This window comes from Dipodomys spectabilis, unplaced genomic scaffold, assembly GCF_019054845.1.
Source record: "Dipodomys spectabilis isolate Male_0828 unplaced genomic scaffold, ASM1905484v1 ptg000094l, whole genome shotgun sequence".
Classification (NCBI taxonomy): domain Eukaryota; kingdom Metazoa; phylum Chordata; class Mammalia; order Rodentia; family Heteromyidae; genus Dipodomys; species Dipodomys spectabilis.
The window spans coordinates 9,124,769-9,141,252 of record NW_024870771.1 but is presented as its reverse complement, the minus strand read 5'-3'; the positions used below and the strand labels follow the sequence as shown (position 1 = coordinate 9,141,252).

Sequence of the window (16,484 nt, the reverse complement as noted above, 5' to 3'; positions counted from 1 at the left end):
TACCACTTATTTATTACAGGAGCTCCACCTGTCAATCATCCTGCCTTTCAGAGTTCCAGACAAGCAAAAGACCAACCCAACCTCCACCCAAAGACTCTCTTGTCCCTTTTGATTCCCACTATAAAGGCACAAGAAAATGGTACCCCCTTGATGCAGTACAACGTTTACTGTGCTTTCATTAAACTTTTTTAAAAATCATTTTTATTATCCTCTGCATCTTGTCTGAATTCTTGACTAGCTAAGTTGACTTTCCAACAAGAATGCTGTAACAGAATTGTCACAATCTGTATAGTTTATAAAGAAACAAAATTCATTTCTCACAGTTCTGAAGGCTAGGAGCTAAGATCAAGGTGCCTGCATCTGAGAAGGCATTATACACTAAAAGGGTTCCAGAGAGAAAAGGCTGGAACTCATCCTTTTTAAGGATTCGCTTCCCAAGGCGAGTAGTAGCCTACTGGCTCAGGAATAGCCTAATCCATTCACAAGGGCATAGTCTAAGATAAAAACACCTCCTAAAAGCCTCACCTGTTACAATGGCAATTGACTTTCAACATGAGTTTTAGAGGAGACATTGAAATCTTAGCAGCTGGGTAATTGTAACAACAGAAATTCAGTTCTCAGAGTTCCAGGGATTGAGAAGTCCAAGATTAAGCAAGGCATTGCAGATTTGGTGTCTAGCAAAGGGTCTGTGCCTCATAGATGGTGATGTTTTAATATCCTCATGTGGCTGAAGAGAAGGAAGGGCTGGGAAGCTGTCGGAAGCCTTCTTCACAAAGGCATACATCCCGCTCACAACAGTACAATCCTGCAGTCTAATAACCTCCCAAGGGCCTTGCCTCCTTTTTTTAAAGTTTTATTTTATTGTAAAGGTGATGTACAGAGGGATTACAGTTACATAAGTAAGGTACAGAGTACATTTCTTTTCAAGCAGTGTTACCCCCTCCCTCGTTTTCTCCTACTCTCCCTCCCCCTACCCCCGCTCCCCTTCCCCCCAAGTTCATTTCCAACATAGTGTCTAGTATCACTGTTGCATTGGTTCACCCTTTGTCCAACTGTTTCTGTTACTCCCCTTCCTTTCCTCAAATCAGATAAATATATATAAGACAAGGGTACGGAAGTCAGAAATAGTGACCATAGGGAATAAACCAGAGGAGAAAAATAAAGAGGAAGACAAAAGAAATAACTGCAGAGAGTACACAAAAAAAAGAAGAAAAACAAAACAACAACAAAACAACTCTTGTTTCCATATCTTGGAGTTCATTTCAATTAGCACTATTTTATATGACCATATGTACATAACCATTGTGCTATTATGATCTGCTAGTTCTATCCTAGGCTATTCCAATTATTACAAATGAGGAAAACAATGGAGTCTATGTTTCCTTGGGTCTGGCTTACTTCACTTAGTATGATATTTTTCCAAGTCTTTCCGTTTCCTTATGAATCAGGGGATATCATTCTTTCTGATGAAACCATAGAATTCATGTGTGTGTGTGTGTGTGTGTGTGTGTGTGTGTGTGTGTACATTTTCTTGATCCATTCATCTACATAAGGGGCATCTGGGGACCTTACCTCTTTACACCATCACATTGGGATTTACGTTCCTATGTCTGAATATTGGAGGGCACATGCATCCAGACAATTGCATCCAGCAACCATGAAATTATGGGTAAGTATAAAATGTAAAACTTTTCACTATTAATATTCATTCTTCAGTTGCTGTTTGAAACATTCTATGTATGTTAATTGAAGTAAGTCTGCCAACAAGATCATTCAGAGCTTGAACATACTCACTGCTTTCTGTCTGTGTGTTATAAACAAAGGCTGTCTATAACTCCCAATTTGGGTCCTCATCTTCCAGCATCTTCCTTTAGATGTAATTTGGGCTGTGTAGATTTTGAAGCTACAGTATTTAGGATTACTTATGGTCTTGAAAAATCCATCCTTTTATCGTTTAAAATACTCTTCCTCCTAGGCACTAGTGGCTCACACCTGTAATCCTATCTACTCAGAGGCTGAGATTTTAGGATTTAGGTTCGAAGCCAGCAGAGGCAGAAAAGTTTCATCCTCAATAAACTACCAAAAAACCTGGAAGTAGAGCTGTGGCTCAAATAGTAGAGCACTAGCCTTGAGCAAGAGTAGCTCAGGAACAGTGTACAGACCCTGAATTCAAGTCCCAGAACTGGCACACACACAAAATTAATAAATAAATAAAAAATACTCTTTCTTACCTTTGTTAATGTTTCCTATCATCAATCTACCTTTATAAAATATAGCCCCTCCAACCTTCTTATGCTTTTGTTTACATGTCATGTAGGTTCCATCCTTTTATTCTTAGCAGTTCTTTTGTTATTGTTAAATGTCATAAATAGTAATTGATTGATTCCCATTTCAACATCTGTGTTTGTATTGAAGTGGCTTTAAAATGTGTCCTCAGGTGAGAAATGGGACATCCTTGAATTCTTGAGCCTCCACATCAATTTTTAATTTGATTATCAAAGTATATTAATTACACAGAATAATGGGTTTTATTGTGATATTATTATAGATGCATATAAATCAATCATATCCATAAAATAACCATAAGCCCTCCTTCACCCTCCCTCCACACACATATTTTTTTGGGGGAAAAGAAACTCTATGAGTCAACTTTGAGCTGTGGAGAATCATCCATGATTTATAAGTAAAGATCCAAGAAATAGTCCTCTTCAAACTAGACATTAGGGAAATGCAAACAAAGCCACAGTGAGATACCATTTCACATCCACTTAGGATGGCTGCTAAGAGAAACAAAAAAAAACAAGACAGAAATCAAAAAGTTTTCTCAAGGATGTGAAAAATTAGAACCCTCTGTATATATTACTGGTGGGAATGCAGACTGGTACAGATGCTGTGGAACAGTTTGCCTATTTGCCAAGAAGTTAAACTAAATTATCTATGATCCAGAAATCCCACTTTTAGCCGCCGGATTTCACATTCAGATGCCTGAATGCCACTACTCATAGTGGGATTATTCACAGCAGTTGGAAGGTAGAAGCAACCCATATGTCCATCAATGGATGAATAAAAAAATGCAGTGCTTTCAATAAAATCTGTTCATCCTGAATGAGGAATGAAAACCAATAAATGCTTGGACCTTGAAAACATGAAATAAGTCAGGCAAAAATAAGAATAGTATATAGTTGTGTTTACATGAAGTATGTAGAATAGACAAGTTCACCGAGACAAAAGAAACAAAGGAGGCAACATACCTGATAAGAAATGGAAAAAATTATATTAAGTGAAGTAAGCCAGGCCCAAAGAAACATAGGTCCCATGGTTTCCCTTATTTGCAATAATTAGTATATGTCTGAGTCAAGCAGAAAAGGTCAGATAAGTTGATGTTAGGGAAATGAACCCCAATAAGGACTCAAGTCATTTTTCTTTCTTGCTATTGTTTGTAACAATATTTATAAGGTGATTTTTTTGGTGCTTTTTATGTCCCTTCCCCATGGGGGTTCCTTTTTTCACTGTATTTGATGTTGGTATAATTTGTGGAGGGGAAGGGAAAAAACAAATCATTTAAATAGGGATACAGGTGGACCCATTGCAACAATGAGATGTACAAGTCGTTATGTCGAAAACCGAACTTTACAACTTTGGGGGGGGGGAGGATCTGGTGGGGGGAGGAGGGGGCATGTGGGAAGGGATGGGAAGGGGAAACAAAGGAGGAGGCAACAATGCTTGATAAGAAATGTACTGGTCATCTTGCCCATATAATTGTAACCCTTCTGTACAGTATTTTCACAATTAAAAAAAAAAACTACAATGGGGGAAAAAAAAAGAAATGTACTCATTACCTTGCCCCTGTAATTGTAACCTCTCTGTATGGTATTTTCACAATTAAAAAATAAAATCCAGATACAAAAAAAAAAGAAAGAAAGAAAGTAGAACAGAGGCTGCAAGAGGACTACAAGAGGGAGGGTTACTTCACTTAATATAATTTTTTCCAAGACTTTCCATTTCCTAACAATTGGGGCAATGTCATTCTTTCTGATGGAGGCATAGAATTCCATTGTGTATATATACCACATTTTCTTGATCCATTCATCTACTGAGGGGCATCTGGGTTGGTTCCATATTTTAGCTGTAGTAAATAATGCTGCAATAAACATAGTCGTGCTGGTAGCTTTAGTGTGGTCTTGTTTGTGATCATTTGGGTAAATGCCCAAAAAGTGGGATTGCTGGGTCATAGGGGAGCTCTAGGTGGAGTCTTTTGAGGAACCTCCATACTACTTTCCAAAGTGGTTGAATAAGTTTACACTCTCACCAACAATGCAGTAAGGTTCCCTTCTTTCCACATCCCCTCCAGCATCTGTTGTTATTAGAGTTCTTGATTTTTGCCATTCTAACTGGAGTGAGGTGGTATCGCAATGTTGTTTTGATTTGCATTTCTTTTATGGATAAGGATGTTGAGCATTTCTTCATGTGTCTATTGGCCATCCTTCTTTCTTCTTCAGAGAAGTTTCTCTTCAAGTCTTTAGCCCACTTATTTATTGGGCTGTTGTTTCTTTGAGGATTTGTTGTTGGGGGATTTAATTTTTTGAGTTCCAGGTATATTTTAGATATGAGACCCTTGTCCATTGTATGGCTAGTGAAGGTCTTCTCCCAATCCATGGGCTTTCTATTGATCTTGCTAGCTATGTCCTTTGCCATGCAGTAACCCAGGCCCAAAGAAACATAGGTCCCATGGTTCCCCTTATTTGCAATAACTAGATATGTCTGAGACAAGCAGAAATGGTCAGATAAGTTGATGTTAGGTGACATAAACCCCAAGATAAGGATTCAAATGTTTTTTTCTTTCATTCAATTGTTTCTAACATATTTATAAGATGATGTCTTTGTTGCTTTGTATGTCCCTCCCCCATGGTTTAACCCCTGTTTTTGCTGTATTTGATGTTGGTATAATTTGTTTAAATAGGGATACAGGTGGACCCACTGCAACAATGAGATGTACAAGACAGTATGTCAAAAAACAAACTTTACAACTTTGCTGGGGGGGGGGGGGTAATGGGAAGGGATGGAAAGGGGAAACAAAGAGGAGGCAACAATGCTTGATAAGAAATGTACTCATTATCTTGCCCATGTAATTGTAACCCCTCTGTATGGTATTTTCACAATAAAAAAAAAAAGAAAAAAAAACGAGGGAGGGTTAGGAATTGCCCTAACAGAACTTCTGATGAGAAGCTGTGAAAATACAAAGCCACAATGGTTTTGTCACTAGACAGAGGTGAGATTTACTGAAGTTCCCCTTTAAATATAGAAACTCTTCACTTAGGGCTCTTGACTTCGATCACAGAATAAGAATTTCAATGGTAAGAAAACTTGGCAGAGATTTATTAAGTAAACAAGCAAGGAAACAGACAGACAAAAAAGCAGACAAACAGAAGGGCAGGGGCACACTCTAGCAGAGTGTGGGTGCTCTCATAGGAACACAAAAACACAGACACAGATACAGATACACACAAGGAGACACCCAGAGACACAAGCATCTTGAGCTGTTGGGTATTTATAGGGTAAAGGCAGGGGGTCTGGCTTTAAGTTATGCAAAGTTAGGTGCTTTGTCTGTGCTTTAACTACATTTGGTGTTATTCTGAGTTTCCAGGTAAGAATGCATCCTGCCATAAAACACATCCTTATCCTTGAAACAAGAAGCCCTGCTATCTGCATTTGGGGCATCCTGTCAGGCAGTTGTGAATTCTTGGGTGAGAAATGCATCCCTTAGGAAAGAATGTATTCAGTTGCCTCTCTTTGAAGCAAAGATAGCATTTCTAAGTTTCTACATACCATATTTCTGCGTTGCTGACCCCAGGCTTCAGTTTCCATAAGTTATTCTGTTTCATTTCCCCCAAAATGACTTTTGTTCCTTGAATCTTAAGGGAAGTACATGAAGGAATATTCCTGTATTTGCTGTTAGCTGACCCTACCTCATTTTTCCTAGTCTATCTGGCTTCAGTTTCACAACTTAGTTAATTCACCTCATGCCACCATACTGTTCACTTGGTAAAGCATGTTAAAGCAGTGTTATGTATATTTTCTCATTTTAAAATTCTATATCTTTTTAAAAGTAGTTTTCCCTTCAAGAGATGGAGTCTATGCCCCTTCCTTGGGTGCAGGCTGGATTGGTGCCCTACTTCTAATTTGCAGAAAAAAGCAGAAGTGACAGTTTAGAGATTAGGGGATTTGGTCCTAAAAGGCCTAGAGGTTTCTTTGCTTTGTCTGGTGACCTGTTCCCTCAAGGGAAAGTTTCATGGCACATACAATGAATGACACTTCAGTGTCTTATTATAATTGGGAGTACTCTTCGTTGTAATCTGACCTTATACCTGGGGACCTTTACAATTAGCCAAAAAACTTTATTCTACATTTTTGACGCAAAATTCTATTGTGCAAATTGCCTCTATTTTGGTTTTGGTCTTTTAAAAGTTTGCCTTTTTCCTCCTTCCTTTTATAAAATATTTTCATCAGATATAAAATTTTTGTTTTTTGTTTGTTGGACTTCAACAGTTTTATTTTTTCTTGTCTTTTGTCTTTTAGATTTTTTTTGGAGTTCGTTTATATATTTTTTGTTATTATTGATTAGTGAAGTGGGATTACATACTTTGTTTTTGTCAAGGTGATGTACAGAGGGGTTACAGTTACCTAAGTAAGGTAAAAAGTACATTTTTTGTCAAACTTGTTACCCCCTCCCTCATTTTTCTCCCACTTTTCCTCCTCCCCAGCGCCCCCCCCAAGTTGTACAGATTATTTCCAACAGTGTGTTAGATTATGTATTTTTAACTGCTTTTTTTGTTGTTGTTGGTCCTGGGGCTTGAACTCTAGGACTGACCACTGTCCCTCAGCTTTTTTTATGCTCAAGAATAATCTCTACCATTTGAGCCAGAGAGCTATTTCCAGCTTTTTTGAGTAGTTTCTTGGAGATAAGAGTCTCATGAACTTTCCTGCCTGGGTCAGCTTTGAACCGGGATCCTTAGATCTCACTCAGCCTCTTGTGTAGCTAGGAACACAGACATGAGCCACCAGCACCCAGCGTGCATTTTTATTAACATGAATTAATAGCACAAAGGGATTTCATTGTGATAGTTCCATAGATGCATAATACAGTGCATGTTGGACAACTTCCCCTCTCTATTATAGTCCTTTACATTCTGCCTCTTCTTTTTTGCACTCCTTTACACTCTGCCTCTTCTTTTTTTAAATTTGATTTTATTGTCAAGGTGATGCACAGAGGGCTTACAGTTACATAAGTAAAGTAATGAGTGCATTTCTTGTCAAACTTGCTGCCCCTTCCTTCATTTTTCTCCCACTTTCCCTCCACGCCCCCCCCCTTTTCATTTTTTGATGTACTTCACTATGCTATCTTCATTTATGTATATGTAATGCACTTCAATCCTCTTCATCTTTCAGTGTCCTCTTCTTTCCCCCTTCTCTCCTCCTCATCCCCCACAAATAGTCCTCCTTTACCATTTATTTCTATTACTATTATTATTATTTGGTTATTAGAGTATAAACTCAGAGCCTCATGCCCACTCAGCTTGCTTACTTAGCTGGTGATCTACCATGTGAGCCATGCCTCTAGCCTGGATTTTTCATGGTTATTTTGGAAATGGGAGTCTCACAGACTCTTATGCCTAGGCTGACCCAAAGGATCTCAGCCTCTTGCTTAGCTAGGATTATATTTGTGAGCTGCTGGCACTTGGTTACTTTTACTTTCTTGATGAATCTCCATATTGCTTTCCACTGTGGTGGTACTAGTTCCCATTCCCACTAACCGTATTCTCTACTGATACTGTTTTTTACTTCTGAGACTCCAGTTGTCCATGCTTGACAGCCACTGATCAATTTTAGACATTGTTTGTAGTTGGCTGTTTTATGTTGTCTTTACTTTCCTTTTTCTTTTGATTCTTCAGCTTCTGTCATTTCTATTGATCTGAATTCAAACTCACTGATCCTTTTTTCAATTATGTCCAGACTTTGTTTTTGTTGTGATGGTGGTGTGGTGGTGATGGTGGTCATTTTGTACAGTATTAGGGCTTGAACTCCAGCCCTAGGCACTGTCCCAGAGCTTACCCCCCTCCTTAAAGCTAATGCTCTACCACTTGAACCACAGCTCCACTTCTGGATTTTTGCTGGTTAATTTGAGATAAGTGTCCTACCGACTTTTTTACCTGAGCTAGGTTTAAACCATGATCCTCAGCATCAGCTCTCAGCCTCCTGAGTAACCAGGATTGCAGATTAGCTCCCGCCTGTTGAGTCTAGGTTTAAAGTGACAAAAGGATTCTTAACTTCAAGAAGATAGTTTTCAGCTTTTGAAGTTGTACTTCTAATTTTTTTCAAATTTCTATTTCACCAATAAAATTTTTCATATACTCACCCATTTTTTCCATCTTTTTAATTGTTTTTGTAAGTACTCATAATATTTTGTATTGTTCTGCTGATTTCCACATCTGAGTCATCCTCAAAGTCTATTTTTGTTAGTCTCAATTCTCATTATTATGCACTTCATTTTCCTGCTTTTTTGCAAGTTTCGTTCATTTGCTTGCAGCACTGGGATTTAAACTCAGGGACTTATAGCTAGGCCACACCTCCAATCACAAGTCTGGTTGGTTTTTGTTGTATACTGTATATTGTCAGTGTTACTTCATAAAGATTCTAAGTTATACAGTCGATTTCTAAATAGTGTTAAGTTTTGTTCTGTTAGGAATTTAAATTACTGGCAAACAAAAAAAGGCTGTTTCAGAGTTATTTTTAATTCTAGAAAATTTCCTTTGGGGTAGAATCTTCCTGCCTTATATGTAGTCTTTCTGAGGTTTATGATAAATGTCCAGTGTGTTCAACAAGATGTCTCCGCCTGGGTCAGAGCTCCAGTGTCTCCTCAGTACAATGCCACTTCAAAACACTCTGCTTGGCTCTCTCCTTCCATGTTCCAGTTTTTGTTGCTGTGTAACAAAAAATTACTCCCTAAATGTATCAACTAACTTTAAGCCCACTTTATTACACTCTCAGACGCTCGGTAGGGAATACAGCGCACAGTGTTGACTGTGCCTGCTCACAACATCTCAAGCCTCAGCTGGGCAGATTCAAACATTGAGTCCAGCTTGCCAATCTAGGCACTGATCTGCAGCTGGTGCCTGGCCCCAGATGACTTGAAGAAGTCCAGGACTGCTGATCACAGGGCCAACTTGTGGTTTCTCCATGCTTGGCTTTCTCAGTTATCACAGACTTGGAGTAGCCAGAATGTACACATAGCTACTCAAAGCTACAAACACAAGAATTTGAGTGAGAAGTATACAAACTTAGTGGCATTTGTTACTCAGCTTCATAAAGCACACACTCTCACTTTCTGCCGCCTCACTGATTGAAACAGTCACAGCACATCAAGACTCAGGGAAGAGAAATAGACTTTGTCTCTTGCTAGGAGCGTGCCAAAGTCACATTCTGGAAGAGCATGTGGAATAGCAGATATTGTTTGACCATCTTTATAAAATACAGTCTGCCACAGTGCTGCAGCAGCTGTCATGGGCTTCTTAATGACGGTCACTAAATCTGCATGAGAAGGGACTTAGCCAGGTTCCTGCGGGAGGTGGGGGGGTTGGGGGGGGGAAAGAGGGTCTTTGGGACTTCATCTCTGCAGGTCCATCCCCTCTGCATCCAACCGGTCCAATTCCAGCCACCCAGCACACCTCATCCCGCCTCTGTGGCACTGCTGCGTCTATATAGCTCTATTCTCCTGAGCTAATCCTTGAAAATTGCCCTCAGGCAGAATGCCAGGGTAAGTAAGCTCACCTCTCAGAATAACCTCACCTCTCCCAGGTCTGAGGTCCAATCCAGTCCTTTGTTTTGTGCCTGAAAATAGTCACTTCAAATAGTTGTCCCATTTTATGATGGCTCAATGTAAGTGGTGTGGTGGGCAGACCATAAGGGGGCCCAGTTACCTCGGCTTCTTAACATGCATGCCCTTCTGTGATGCTCCTCCCTTGAGAGAGAGAATCCTCTGTGACATACAGAATAAGCCAAAGGCAATGGGATTTACATGCCTGTGTGTCAGGGTTACTACATGGGATGATTTATGTAGAATTCATAACACCTGTCTTACTAGAGTCTTTCCGTTCCTTTACTGACTTTGAAGAAGTAAGCTGTCATCTTATAAGCTATGGACAGGGAGAGCCATGCTGTAGCATAGAGCTGGGCCTAGTCTCTGGCCAATGTCTAGTGCAGAGCTATTGTTTTTTATCTTCCCTTGCAGGAACTGAGGAAACCCCAGCCACAATAAACACATCAGTCCCATCTTACAGCTGCGTGAAATCCAGGCCCACCAAAACTAGGAGATAATAAATACATGCTGTTTCAAGCTACAGAATGTGGGGTGGTGTGGATATACAGCCAAATAGAACTAATATTGCTTGCAAATCTAACATCATCAACTCCTTCATGATCATCCTATGTTGTAAACCATAAAGAAAACCCCTAATATGGGGCCTGGCAAAGCAGGCAACGAGGCATCTAATACATCTTTAAGTTCTGTCAGTTAGAAGAGACCTCCAGCCTCAAAGCATCTCCCCCTATTCCAGTATTCAATAGTCCCTACTTGGAGCTTTATTACTTGAATTAAACATGTTGTGCAAAGTTGTAATGAGTCTCCTAATTGATAGTTCATATGCTTGACGCTGAGGCACCAAAACCAAACGACATACTGTCCTTTCTTCAAAAAAGGCATGTGCCCTTCATTTTATGCATGTTATTCAATATTCATAAGAGTCCTATGAAGTGGGTACAGGCACCATGACATACATGTGACGGCATTAGAATTTGAACCCAGGGTTTTTTTAAAAGGAGGGCCTGTGGAGCACAGGGGATATATTTGTTCTTTTGTCATCTCATATCTGAGACATTATGTTTTTGGTTCTCTGCTTCTACCGTGGCAATGTTCTGCCTATTTGCTCAAGGAAATAGTCACCAACATGGGTCAGTTGCCCATACAGGACAATTTCAGAGTAAAGGCATTACACTAGATTCTATTACAGTAGCAGTATATTCTAACAAGTCTACATTGCACTTGCCCCAATATAATAGAAGTAACCTCCTTTGACATCAGGGGAGAAAGTCTTTGTGTTCAACTTCTGCCTTTACATGAATCCAAACCCCTCGTGCTGGCTCCTACTACCTGAAGGACCATCAAATGTCATTCTCTGAGATGTCAGAGTCACAGCTTCAGCCAGAGTTCCTCAGGTGCATTTGACTAGAGATCGGGACTCTCAGAGCCTTCATACTTTGGAGGTAGGCTCGGGGGTTCCAGGCTGTGCCTCAGTCTCTGTCTCCAGAAAAACTCCCCAGGCCCTAGGCCCATGCTATCTAGAATCAGGCCTACTATAGACCAGGACCCCACATCCTGCTATGCAGGATGTTATTCTCTTCTTTGGAATTTCCATCGAGACTTCAGCTGTGTATCCTGTCTGCAGAAACAAGGCCCGACATAGAAGAGAAACTCAATTGTGGAAAGCAGTAATGATGGACAGATGGATGGATGGATCTATAATGGCTGGATAGGTGAATGGATGAATGGATGATAGAAAATAATACATGAGTGGTTGGATAGATGACCAATGGCTATGTGGGTGGGTGAGTAGATGGAGAGATTCATAGAAAAATGGACAGAAAGATAAAAGGTGGATCGTTTTTGTCTCCCAGTTCTCAGATTTGCTCCTTATTGCCAGAAGTTCCTCTCGTTTGTTCCTGATGTCCTATCCCTACTTTCTGGAAGCTGGCATGAGATCACTGTGTGTTGCTTGATTAGGACCTCAGAGGTTGTTTCTCCCTCCAGAGTTTCTCCCTTCCTTCCTAAAGCTTCCCAGCCAGTTAGCTCATGAGCACCCTCATTCCCTGCCACAAATTGCTCTAAAGGGCTTTTGATACCAGAACCTCTGCAATTAAGATCCGTAGGCATACCTTTTCTTCCCGGAGAACACAGTGCCAAGGGCAGAAAAACAAGCTTTGTAAACACAAGCACCTTTGGTTACAGAAGTCACCTCTCCTCCTCTCTAGCTGTGAGTCCTGCAAGTCTCCACCAGGATTTCTATTTCCTCATCTATAAAATGAGGCAACTTTACCCATTCTACAAGGTCACCTGGGGATTAGTGGAAGCTGTAAGTAGAACCTGCTACATTGTAGTCTTTCAGTTAATATCTGTTTCCTTCCCTGGGAAAAACTCCTCCCAGTCAACTCAAACCACTGCACATGAGCCTGACGCCTTGCTAGTCACACTATCAGCCTGTTCTCTGCTTCTGAGATTGCTGTGAGAGGTTTGATGGTCAGTTTAAATCTTGTGAGATGGGTAGCACTTCTTGTAACGCAGTCCGTGGCTCTATTTGAAAGAGAGAAAACTGAGGCCCAGAGACATCAAGCACTAGAGTAGATCAAAGATGGCCACAAGTTCATCACTCTCCCCAGCAAGAGGTAGTGTATGGCGGATGGCTGTCCTTGAGTCTGGCCTACCCCTCAGACAGAAGCCTAGCTCAAGTTAGAATGCCTGTCTGGGGTCTTACCATCCTAGTGAATACTGGTAGGACCACAGCCACTGACTGCTCTTGGCAGCCCAGCTCCCGTCAGCAGCTGGCCCTACCAGGTAGGTAGTCTGCCCTTGTGGACTTCCTGACAGCCAGTGTCTCAGATAGTTCCAGTAGCACCATGTGGCTCAGAAGAACTCATGAAAATACGAGAGATAAAAAGTAGTTTTAAGTCATCATTGGGGCCTGAGCAGTTCTTGTCTGGACCTGAGATCCAGTGTGAATGATTAGGTTTTGTTTTTTTTTTAATTTTACTTTATTGTAAAGATGCTGTACAAAGAGGTTACAGATACATGAGTAAGCCAATGAGTCGAGCATTATTACGATGCTTGTCGAGCATTATTACCCCTTCAGCCCCAAGCCATCCCCTGCCTCAGGCCTAAAGCAATGCTCCAGTCCTATTATCAGCCTTAGCCAGGCATGGGACTCTGTCTCCCTCTGGTGGTCAGAGTAAGCACTGCACAGGGCTCTGGGCCCGGCAGACCTGCATCCCTCCCTCCTTACTTTTGGACAAAAGCCTATCCCACTGCTCTCAACTGCCAGGCAAGTTCAGCTGCGAGGCCCAGAGCTGTGGCTGCACCAGTCCTGGCTGCCAAGCCAAGGAGCACAGCCAGCCCTGGTGGCATCTGGGGTTGCCAAGGGGATTTGAGAGAACGGCAGAGGCCCTTTCCTCACTAATCAGAGGCTTCTAGAGAGGCGGCTGGCACTGCTAGCGAAAAGCCTGCCTCGATGAAACCTGCCAGGGCGAGTGGCCAACAGAAAGTGGCCTTTCCTCATCAGGATGAAGCCTCATGGGCCTGGATGGGACAGAGACACTAAGTCATCCAGTCCTTAATGTTCTACCCACAGTGAATGCCACCAAATGAAAAGCTGGGTGGCTTCTATAGTAAATACGCATAGAACAAAATTTACCATTTAAACCGTATGAGGTACAGGTCAGCGGCACTTAGTACTGACACAGCATCACCATCCAGCCCCAAAACATTTTCAACTTCCAAGATGAGGCTCTATACCCCCCCCCCAAAAAAAAAAACACAGTTCATCTTTCCTCTCTCAGTTTTCCAGCCCCTGGAAACTCCTATTCTGCTTTCTGTCTCTATAGTTTTTACCACCTTAGGGACGTCATGTAAATAAGAAGCCTACAGCCCCAGTCTTGTGTGACCAACTTATTTCACTTAGCACATGTCCTTAGGGACTGTCCATGTTGCATGGGTGTCAGAGGTTCCTTCCTGTTTAAAGTCAAATAGTATTCCATCATCCAGAAGGGCTAACATTGGTTCATCCACGCATCTGTCTGCAGCCCCATGGGTTATTGATGTGTGGCTACTATGAGTAGTGCTACTAGGCACATGAATATACAATGACAATGTCAGTTTCTCCTTTTTTTATATATATGTTTTCCTAGTACTAGGACTTAAACTTAGCATGATCTCACTCGGATTTTCTCCTCTATGCTAGTTCTCTATCACTTGAGCCATACTTTTGCTTGCAGTTTTTGCTGGACAGGGACTTTTCTGTCCAGGCTGGCTTTGAACTGTAATCCTCAGATCTCAGACTCCTGAGTAACTAGGATTGCAAGCATGTGGCACCAGCTCACAGTTTAGGTGTCACCTTCTATCTGGACATTTCTTATTCTTTCCTTTTGTTAACTATAATATTAAACTATGTGAGCCTGCCTATTCAGCTCTATATCCCGGACAAAGAGCTGACTAGAAATGAAGCTTTCTTCACACCGCTGGCTCCTAAATCTCTGCCCTTCCCCACAGGACACTGGTAACCCCACTCAAAACAGGATTCGCTTGTCTCTGCTCCAGATACTTCTGTCTACAACAACAGTATGACATAGGTGTTCTTATTTTCCTCCCTCACAAAGAAACTGAGGCTCAGGGAAGGAATGTGGCTTGATGTTGAGACCAGCTAGTAAGTAGCACAGTCCATGGGATTCTACACCCTCACGACCGTCCCACACTAAATGCAAGGAGCCCATTCTCGGTGGTGCCTTATTGACTTCCAATCTTGAAGCTTAATACTGTTCTCCATTCCTCATCTTTTCCCTCACATTCTAGATGCACACTGAAGCCTTTTCCTTCCTGCAAGGACTACATAGTAAAGAACACCCACCTCATTCAGAGCCAGCCTGAGGCAGCCCATAGTACAACAAGTCCACAGCCTTCCCTAGTGCCAGCTCCTAATAGAAGAGCAAATAATGTCCCTGGTGGGGGCTTCCAGGAGACCACATGGACAAAAAGGCCTCTGGCCAGTGCCTCTTATTCTCACCTCTTTAGGAGAACAGTGTCTCAGCAAGTCAGCCTTGCCAAGGGGCAGAGCCCTCACAGTGGCTTCTTAGCGGCTGGACTCAGCCATGTGGAAATCAGGTCTGTGGGTCCACAGTCTACCTTCGGGCACATAGGAAAGAGGCGCCACCCCAGTTTTCCAGAGCAGCTATTTGCAGAAAGGCCCAAGCTGACACAGACATTTTGTCCCACTTGGCTCATCTCTTGGTTTAGTGTCCCTCAATAGAGCCCAAGAGAAGAAATCAGTAAGGGTAGATAGAGTACACAGCACGGGCTCAGGCACTCAACCCATTTTGAACCTTCATCAGGGAAGAGAAGAGTTCACCCAGCAGTGGATGGCCTCACACTGACAGGGGATATCATCATCAGGTTACCCACAAGGCCCTGCAGGCACTAACCCTGCCCAAGGAGCCATGTTGTACCAGTGTGGGGAAGCATGGGATGAATTGAGAGGGGGAATTTCTACACAGTCATAAGGAAGTGGGCATGTGTATTCTCAGCCTGATTCAAAGGAGCCACAGAACAGTAAGACCACGGGACCACAGGACCACAAACTTTGAGACCATCTAACCACAGGGCAGCCACTGCGGGATTTCTGTAGGGAGTGATTCCTTCAGGCCAAATGAAATGCAGCATCACGGAACTTCCAGGGGAAAAGTCTGTGGCTTTCTTTCATCATGAACAACTAAGGTGGCCTGTGATGCACTTAGAGACCCAAAGTCAGACTCATCCAACTTATCTTTCAGTCCAAGGCCAAATATACTTGTAAATATCTAAACCGTGTGTAGGTGAAGATCTTCATGGAACTATGAAGTCCTGGGCATGGTTCCACTCAGTGATGGATACCGGTGGCCCTGGAGTGACCTGCTCCCGGGCCCTCCCCATGATACGGGAGAGATGTGTGATAACCACCAGAAGCATTCTGTTTCTTAGACCTGACACCAAAAGCACCAAGAAGAAAAAAAATTATAAATTAATACCCTCATAGTGCTTGTTTGTTTGTTTGCAGACCACATATCTAACAAAGAATTAGTATCTAGAATATGCAAAGAATTTTCAAAGTGCAATAGCAAATACACATCTAATTTAAAAAGAAACAAAGGTCATGAACAGACCTTTCATTGAGAGAAGCTCTGCAAAAAGCAAGCAAGCATGTGCAAAGAGATAAAGATGTTCAATGCACAATTACAAACCTATCAAGATGGCAGGAATAAAAATTAGTGACACCAAATGCTGTCAAGGATTCAGAGAAACTGTATTGCTCGTATATTGAATATGAGAATGTAAAATGTTACCACCATTGGAAAATCTTAACAATGTCTTGAACAACTAAACACATAACTACTACACAACCCAACAGCTGTACACTTGAATATTTATCTCAGAGAAAGGCAAAGTTATGTTATACAAGATTTGTACAATTATTCATAGTAGTTTTAAAGACCACCTAGATTTTCTTTGAGGACAAATGGTCAAATTATGGTACATTTACACCATGGAATACAACTCAGAAATTAAAAGGAACATGACACAATTTGAGGCAATTTGGGGTGGATCTTCATAAAATTATACCAAGTGAAAAATATGG

General features: G+C 41.6%; 1 long non-coding RNA gene across 1 annotated transcript; it reads left to right on the top strand.

Moving 5' to 3' along the window:
• Positions 1 to 1,977: 1,977 nt before the first annotated feature.
• LOC122112329 lies at positions 1,978 to 15,627 on the top strand. The gene is made up of 3 exons (XR_006148199.1): positions 1,978 to 2,059; positions 10,876 to 10,880; positions 15,617 to 15,627. It is a non-coding gene; the product is annotated as an uncharacterized LOC122112329 (long non-coding RNA).
• Positions 15,628 to 16,484: the final 857 nt, after the last annotated feature.